Below are 9,730 nucleotides of genomic sequence, written 5' to 3'. Positions count from 1 at the left end.
TATTTTCCCCATCCTTACAGTTTTTCCTTTCACATCAAAATCTTTATACTTGAAACACAGATCCCCTGATCCTTCAGCTCAACTTTTTGCTCTCTGATGACTACAGGGCTGCCAGCAAAGAAAGGGTAGAGGAATCCGATTTTCTGAAAAAGAATGCTCTTTAATTAGGTAGCAGCACTTTTAAGAAGGGCTAAACATGGTTTCAAAAGATCCTAAATATTAAATCTAGAGGGGTTTCAAAGGTAAATAAATAAGTGAATACATAATAAATGCTTCAGTCTGACATGCAGACTTTCCCTATTAGTCTTACAAGTATTTCCATAATGAAAACTTATGTTTCACTGTTAAAAATCCACTTCCATTTCCTGGCTTCCTAATTTTCTCCTTCTTTTCCATTGGCCATTGTTTATTTTCCCTTCTATGTAATGAGTGCATTTATCTTCTCTTTCCATCACTCTCTCAACTCCAACATACTATTTTGGAGAAGGAAAGCAGGACTCCCCCAGGCCCTTTCCATGCCAGGCTGTGTTCAGCATGTCTCCTCACCCAGAGCCGGAAGGATTTACCGTGGGGGCAGCAAGAGTGGAAGTGAGGTGCTTACTCTTATGACCTGCTTTTCATCAAGCTGTTCTCTGGGCAGTAATCACATTAACCTGTATTTAAATTTTTGCCAGACCAGGCCAGGTCACAAACAGTAATTGATATCCTGAGCTGGCTTTTGTATTATGCTGGCCCTTAGTTTATTTTTCTTTTTTCTTTCAACTCAACAAAAATCCATGCAAATGAGAAGGTGCTTGCCTGCCACATGATTTATTACTCAGTCTTTGCAGATCCCTACATTTCATTTGAATATTTGCAGTCACATGCAAGTTGTACCTGGTACTCTCTATCTTGAATGCAGGAATCTTTACTGCTCTAAGACATATTATTTACCACTCTAGAGGTAGCAGAATGATTGATTTATTCTGGTACATACTGCTCACCCAGCAGCTGTGGGATTCATAATCATTTGCTTAGGAAATCCATCAGAATTAAAGCGCAAATTTCAAAATAAATTGTTATCATTTTCATCTGCAGCTTGGCTGCATAAACCGTGGGAAGTACAAAGATCATTTTGCCTAAACATTGCTTTGAACCTCTTCTTAGCAGCAACAGTTACGAAAGCAAGTGCCTCAGGAGTTCTTCCAGTGACAACAGCCAATGTTTCTTCTTGACCTGAGGTGGGCTTTGAACTTCATCTGATTTATGCTAACAACAAGCTGGCTATCAGAATGACTCAGAACTCTTGAATCATGGTAGGTCTCCAGTTCTAAGCAGCAAACCATCTAGAAACAGAAAATGGCTGCTCACCCACCTTCAGAATGTGGATGGGAGCCTGGTCCCGTATTCTCTCTCACAAAGTGAGGCCAGTCTCTCGGGAAGCATCTCACTGCTTGGACTTCCCATTACGGAAATGTTGAGCAGCTCCTGTCTTCTGGGCTATTCAGCTTATGTATCCCTTACAAAACATCCTTCAAGAAGATGTGGTTGTCCTTGACATTTAATAGAAGAGTGTGAGATTCAGAGAGAAGATACTTCCCTAAGTTTGTGGCAATTTTGAAGCCAAACAATCAGAATTCTGCTTCAGCAAACCCCATCTAGCCCATTGTGAATCACCTGGCCTCCCTAGACTATATAAATATGATTTTCTGAACTATCCTGATGTGATTTGCCTTCAATGGCTCTCCAATTTCACTATAATCTTGTCTCCAGGCTCACCCTCCCTCATCCCTTAGCTAAATGCAGGCAGTGTCGGCTAGTGGTTAGCACCTGGGGCTTTGGAGTGAGATGCCTTGGGTAATTTCTGTTGTACCACTGGTCCACTGTGTGACCTCGGGCACATTAACAGGTTGAACCATTTGAGACTGCCATGTCTGTAGGTCAAAATGCATCAAATTAGCCACTTAATGTGGTTCAACCTTACTTTCTCTAAATTTTAGATTCTGTTTCTGGGAAAAGAGGAAAAGTAAAAGATACTTTGTGGAATTACTATGAAATCAAATGAGATAATACCTGTCAAGACTTAGAAAATCAGTTGGCACAGGGTGAGTGTTGGCTGTTTTTATTGCAACAGTAGGGGCATTAATTAGCAGTCTTCATTGTAGGTGTGCCTCACTTCCGCTGAATCTGCTGAAACTGTTACTACAGCCAGGTTTTGGTGTTTTGGTTCACTGTGGTGTTTATCAGTATAGAAATATGTATTTGCAATGTTTGAAACATGATAAAAGTTTGAAATCTGAATTACAACCTGTACCTAAAGAGTTCAACACTGAGTTAAAATTTCAAATCAAACAAAGCTACCAATTAAAAAACATTCTCACCATATCCCTCTCATTTAAAACTTTTCAAAAATAACTCACTGTTATTTTTAAATTCCATTTATTGGGTCTTTCGTAAGGTTGAGCATTTTCCCATATTTTTATTAGTTGCTTGTTTTTCAACTCAAATTGTTTGGGGCCAAATCCACCTAATGAGCGAGAAGAGGTGGGAGGGTCTCAGGCTATTTTGCAGACCTTCTGGTACTTTACCAGCTCCCCTCCCCCTGGCTGCATCTCCTCTGCTCCCCTCCATCCTACCCTTTCTCCCCAGGGTCTGATTCAGGCTCACAGAGCATAGCCCCCTTCCCTGGGACAATTTATTTTCTTCAACATCATAGGTGAGATTCAAGCTTAGAGGACAAAGGAATCTTGGTTCTGGATCCTAGTTCTTCTCAGCTGACATGGCATTAGAAAACAACAGCAGAAGACAGTACTGACCATACCTAATTTTAAAAATGCCAATGTCAAGCAAAATAAATATCAAAACCAGTATTGTCAGTTATGCAAGTTACTGAGAAGCTCAGTCCTGTGAAGTTTACATTCTACTCCAGAGCAACAAGCTGGTCATGGTGCTCAACTGCCAGTTTCTTCCCTAAGCTCAAAAAAATATATGTTGCATAGCCCCTTATTTCCTCTAGAAAACACTGCCTTGATGGTAACAGTAATTGAGTTGAATGACGTTTGTGTCAGCCATGGCCCCAACATTGATTTCATAAACTATGAACAAACTAAACAAGGGAATAATCAAGTGCTAAGTTATGTGGTATAAACTCTAAGTACTATAAATGTTCAGGGGAGGGACAAGGCATGGTAGATAGACTTCACAGAAGAGCTGGAGCTCAGATTCTCTCTACCGAGTGATCCAGAGGATGGTGTGTCATCTACGTGCTGCTTCTGTTCTTGGCTCTGTTCTATGGTGTCTGGTCCTTTCACAGAAGCCTTTAGAAATGCCTAATTTTCTGAAAGTAAATGAAAACTCTTAGTTTTGAATTTCAGGATGCTGAGCTCCATAACTTACCCTCCCCACGATATTGGATTGTTCTTACCCCTGGTGCTGGGCTTGTGGATCAAATCTCACCACCCCTTGTCGGCCTCATCCTTCTCACCTCCTTTCTTACCCTTGAGCAATGCCCATGCCGCTCCCCACTCACCTCTGCTCTTTTTGTGAATGCTGCTTCTTCTCCCCCTCCTCCTTCTTCTCCTCCTCTTTCTTCTTCTTTTTTTAATTACAGTCTCCAATTTCCATCTAACTCCATCTAACTCTGGTCACCCAATCACTCAAACCAACTGGAAATAGCTAACTGTCAGGGAAAAGGTGGTTTGGGTTAATTTTTGGGGGTGGTGAAATGGTTGTTGCTTTCGGTTGTTTTCCTTCACGTTTTTGTGTGTATGCTCTTAACTGTCCCCATAAACTTAAAACTCCCGGAGAGCAGGAGCAGCGCCTTCTCTTTGCTCTGATGTTCCCCACAGGGCTCAGTGCTCTGCACACAGTGGGTGCCCCAGAGTTGTCGCTGACTGATGGATGTAATGAAAGCCTCAACAGCTTCATGAACCAATGGGCCACAGAGTGGTATAATCACACTACTGATTGTCTCGACTTCCAGGTTCCAGGCAGAAAGCCAAAGCCCACCCAAGCTGTTGTAATGGTCTTATAATGACACAGTATTTGTTTACAAGTCTTCTTAAGAGAAAGTCAATTTGTAGCATCTAAAGCGTTCTACAAGTATTGTCTGATTAGCTCTCCTATTCTGGCTGGGGAGTGACCCAACTGTCTATATTATAGCAAAGGAGCAACCACAGAGGGAATGGAACCTGCTGTATACATGTCCTTGGTAACATTCATAGACTACTGATAAAGAAACATCCTGTCCCGCTACTCCTTGAAGTCTTCTCTGATCTCTTTGGGCCCATAGTAACCATTCTTTTCTTTTTGTAACTCCAGTAGTATCTATTGTCTGGAGCTTATAAATTGATCTTTGATTTATCAATCAAATAAGTAAATGTTGCTGGTCAATAACAATAAGGGGTAATAACAAAGAAGTAAATAGGTAATTCCTATTAATTACTTTCTGAATCAGAGTTCAGACACCTTTTCTTCTAGTCGACTTTGCCTAAAATTAAATGGAAATTCGAAAGCAATGACTCCCATCCTTGGCCAGCAATAGATGGCTAAAGTGAAATAGATTTGTTTCCCTTTAAGTCTGTGATGCCAGTTCTCTGCTCTTTTCCTCTGGAAATGGATATTAGCTAGATTGAAACATGGTAAGTTCCAGCCATTGGGTGGTGATGATATTAAGGCACTTAACTTGTTTTTGCAGATCTGATATGTTTCCATGGAAATAACAGTTGGAAGCCAGCAACAGAGAAGTAAGAATTCTGATTTTTCCTCAGCTTCTGGCTGCGGACAGAAAGCCGGATTTTCATACAAGCTTAAGAATCTCAGAACCTTTGATTTGGTACATTTACTATATTCCATTGAAATAATAATACCATAGTTCCTTTTTTGAAAACTTGTATTAATCTTCATGACTGTCTACTAGTATTTACGTCACCTCTATGGATCTAAGAGTTGGCCCAGTGTAGTAAAGGAAACAGCCCTGAGGCTCTAGTTTGAATATCTGTGCTCAAATCTCACAAATTGGGAGTAACTCAGATAAATAATCTGGACTCTCATAATCTTCATTTCTTAAGTAAAAGGTAAATTATTATTTACAGAATGATAATAAGCATTAAGTGAAAGAAGGTATGGGAAGCATTTTGTGTAGGGTACACTGTAATTGATCAATAAATGTCTATTGGACCTTAGTGGAGACACAGAAAAGCACAAAGTATCTATTTGTTTTATTTCCACCTACCACACATTCATCAACATCCTCATCAAGCTGAGAGGCAACACCCCCTTCAACACTGGGTTGCAGTCTTTGATCCAAAAGAATTTCATGATAGTGTTAGTTTCCTATCACCCCCCACCACCACCACCAATCCCCCACCTCCATGTCCCAAGCAGTACTGCGCTAAACAACTGCCCAGAACACAGTGGTGTGATTTTAAGCTGCTAAATTTGGGGGCAATTTGTCATGTGGTAATAGATAACTAATAGAATGGAATTAACCCCAAATAGTTTAACAATAAAATACTCATCCTTTCAAATAAGGATGAAAATAATTAGTTGTTTTCTTAAATTTGATTTTACAACATAAATCATCTATCAAACCACTGTAATGTACACATTAAATATCTTACAATTTTATTTGTCAATTATACATCAGTAACACTGAAGAAATCACAAAGTAAAAGTACATATTTTCTCTTCCGAGAGACTCACAAAGGGGATTAGATTTCAGTGGTGTGACTGGGTCTATGGCAGAAGGGCTTTTCAAACCACTCTTCATGAAAACACCTTCAGAGAACCACATGTTCTTTGGAATATTTTCCAAAAGTCTTGGGACCAAAAGCTTCACTCTTTACTCTTCCACCACAACCAGCAGCATGTTCCCTCTGTTCAGCCTGTAAGAAGTTTGGGCATGAAGAAAGTTAATAAACAGATATAAAGGGAAAGACATGGGCTAATCAAAGAGCTTCAGTACTTTGCCTAAACCACCAAGAAGATAATGACATGTGTGTGCTATGAGTTTTCCAGAAACATGATGGCATTTAATTATTCATGAGGAGAGCATCTTCTTTTCAGTTCTATGCTTCCTAAGGATAACTGGGAAAAATTCTCAGAAATGTTCCTAATAAGGCTATAATCAAATGGAGACGTCTCCAGAAATGTTTACCTGATTTTGAACTACCATCTTCTATAGGTAGGTCAGGAAACAAGACCAAAATTGAAAATGTGACCTACTTCAGAAGAAATGGATCCTGAAGTCCCAGCACTGAACACTGGCTTTGAACAAGTGAGCTGTGTTGTTCCTTCAGGAAAAGGGTCTTGAACTATAAATCTGCTTCACCGTAACTTCCTGTGACCATGCATTTTACATCCTACCACTCAGAATGCATGTCCATGCTAATAGACAAAGGTAAGACCAAGACCAACTGTCTCCTGATTTTTTTTTCATGCAGGTTTTCATTTATTTTTTAAAAGTTAACATGTGAGATAATAGGAAACTGAAAACCCCAAGAAGCAAAGAACAAAGTCATCTATAATCACAAGCATTTCAGTTTGATGTGTTCTTCTAGGTCCCATGTGTGAATCTACACAACTAAGCATCCATTTTTATGTAATTAAGATTGTAGTTATGCATCATGCTTTTTCACACATCATGAATATTTAACATTTTAAAGCCCCCAAACCATGTATTTTGATAACCAAGAATACACTATACCAACCCAAACTGAAAGAAAAAAAAATGTATCCTGCCTTTTCATGAAAGACAAAAATGGCAACAGGCCTCTAGATAAAGATATTGGCAGAGTTACAATTAAAATGCTACATTCCCTTAATGTTCAATTAAAAATTAGACATAAAGCAAGAGAGTATACAAAGCATAATGCTTCTAAGAGAATTCATTGTCCAATCTATACTATTAAAATATTTAGCATGGAGGTTATGTTTTCACTGAATTACTTAACAATGTATTCCTACAGCACAGCCATAAGAGATGCACACTCATCAATGGTTATCACTGAAATGTAAATATGAACATATCTGCATACATTCCTTTCAATACTTCCTCTGCCCCTCAGCTGCCAACCTAATGAACAAATCTTGACATTTCTCATGGTGTAAATTCCATGTCTAAGATGCCTCTTTTCTATCACTTAAAGCAAAAAAATATTTACAAATTGGTTAATTCACTAGTTCTACTTACCGTAACGCTGTCACCTCACAATATCTTGTTAGGGTCCGGGCTTCCAAGGCTTCTCCAGAGAACAAACTACACAGGCATAGAGATGTAAATTCAAGCAAAGTCTTTATTCAGCCAGCTAGCTGGGGTCCAAGTCAGCCCGACGCAGCGGGTCTCAACAAGGACCCCGAGCACTCAGAGCCAAGGGTTTATATAGCATTTTCAAAGCACTTAACTCATAGTAATTTTCCACAACTATACATTATTCTTGCAAGACATACATCCTGGGGTTAAGCAAGGGCAGGATAAGACTACTCCTCAATGGTTAGGGAGGTTCTGCATGATAAGCTTGGTATGTAAGATTAACTGACCAAGGTTAGCTGACCAAGGGTCACAGCTGCCCACCACCGGGTGCTCATGATTAACTTGTTTTTCAAGGCCTTACCCAGGCCCAGGTTTTTTTTTTTTTTTTTTAAGTCACATACTCAGAAAATGGCTTCTAGGCCTTTAAGATGGCTATGCTTATGCTAACCTATTTCTATTCTTACACTCTAAAAAGCTTAATGACATCTAAAAAGCTTAGATGTTGCAAAATAATGAATATACCTTGTTCACAATAAACACAGGTACTTTATAAGAAGTAAAGACAGACCTATGATTATAACCTAAAAATATCTTTTGAACATGGAGGTACTAGCAAAGAGCCCTTCCCTTTACCCTTCCTCCTCACCTTCCTCCACCATTTCAACCACCAAGCACAGGACTACATCTAGCTTCAAGAGGTGGATTAACAAAGTAGCTCACAGAAGACAGTCCTTCCTAAAAACTAACAAAAGGGCTTTTATAAAGGGATTATTTTACTACCTCTACTTTTATTATACTTTGCAATTAGGCCTTGTGTATCTGTTAATGCACAGCAATTAACTAAAGTGTACAGACAGAAGAATGATTAGACAATCTGATTTGTCTAAAGACTCACCAGGCACAGAACCCCTCTGCACTTCTTTTTCTGCCCCCTCCCCCACCACCCAGTGAAGAGTCAGCACTCTCTAAGCCATTGTTTAACACTTTTAACAATCTCCTACTTTAACAATTCCATTCCCTCAATACAACCATTCCTTATGAATTAACAGAAGAAAATACTGTAAGGGTGTTACTTTAATTCCCTACTTTAACATATGTTGTGTACTTCTAAACATCTAGAAAGACTAGATGTTTCAAATAAGGGTTTAAGTTTTTCCACTATACACATAGTAGTAACTTGAATAAACTACACACAAAGGCTATATATAATCTGCAAGTACCTTCTAAATAAGAACATTCCCGCCTGAAACTTCCCCTTCTCATCTCTATCAACCCGAGAGACAAGTATAACAAGCTCTTGTAATGCTTAGAGGGGATGTGAACAACTACATTTTCTCAAGCTGTTTTCAGAACAGTCCTATGCATTTTAATACAAAGTGTACACATGTTTGTTTACTAACTCTACTTTTGTCATACACTGGCAAACCTCTTTAACATCTAGAAAAACTAGATGTTGTAAATTAGGACTTTTGTCCTTTATATACAATATATATACAACTTAGTAAAACAAAATGCAGACATATGGGACAAGGGTTAATCTTGCGTAACTATAAACATACTGGTATAAAGCCCTTTGCACATTCTTCTTCCTTCCTAAACCACCAGATACAATGTGTACTGCTCAGAGGTGGCTTGATAATTTCTATCATTCCATTTCTAAAAGACAGTATTTCATATGAATTTTAACAAAACGGTATCTACAAAATGTGTTATTTTCCTACCTCTACTTTTAACATACTTTGTGCACTTCTAAACATCTAGAATGACTAGATGTTTCAAATAAGGACTTGTTTGTCCACTATATACACAGTAGTGTTGAATAAACTACACATGTATAACAATGGTTATATCTGAAAAGTGTCTTCTATGTAGGAACATTCTAGTTGAGAACCTTTCACTTCTCCTAACTCCTCCTCTCCATCACCACATGGGTGAGTACAGGCACACATCATTTAGACATGATTTTACAATTTCATCTCTAAAAGTACTTTTTGGAAGACAGCCTTTCAATGAATTTTAACAAAGTATACAAAATGTGTTAGTTTACTAACTCTACTTTTGTCATACATTGGCAACCTTTTTAATATCTAGAGACTAGATATTATAAAATTAGGACCCAAATACACAATATATACAGTAAAGTTAAATGAAATGCACATCACACACAGGGCAATGGATAAGCTGAAATTTCTAGTACGCACTAGCAAGACATGTTTTGCAATTTCTTCCCTCCCATCTCCCTCAACCGGATGAACAAGTACAGAGAAAATACTGTTCAGAGAGGTGGCTTAACAATTCCACTTCCAAAGACAGTATTTCCCATCAGTTTTTAAAAGCTTTTTACAATAAGTGTTATTCTACTAATACTTTTACATATATTAAGCACTTCTAAATATCTAGAAAGACTAGATATTGTCATGTAAGAACTTATTTGTCCACTATGTACACAGCACTGTTAAATAAAATTGCGCATGTGTAACAAAGGCTATAATCTGAGGT

Source organism: Manis javanica, chromosome 9 (assembly GCF_040802235.1).
Source record: "Manis javanica isolate MJ-LG chromosome 9, MJ_LKY, whole genome shotgun sequence".
Lineage (NCBI taxonomy): Eukaryota > Metazoa > Chordata > Mammalia > Pholidota > Manidae > Manis > Manis javanica.
The sequence above is the reverse complement of the archived record's forward strand: the minus strand, read 5'-3'. Positions refer to the sequence as shown.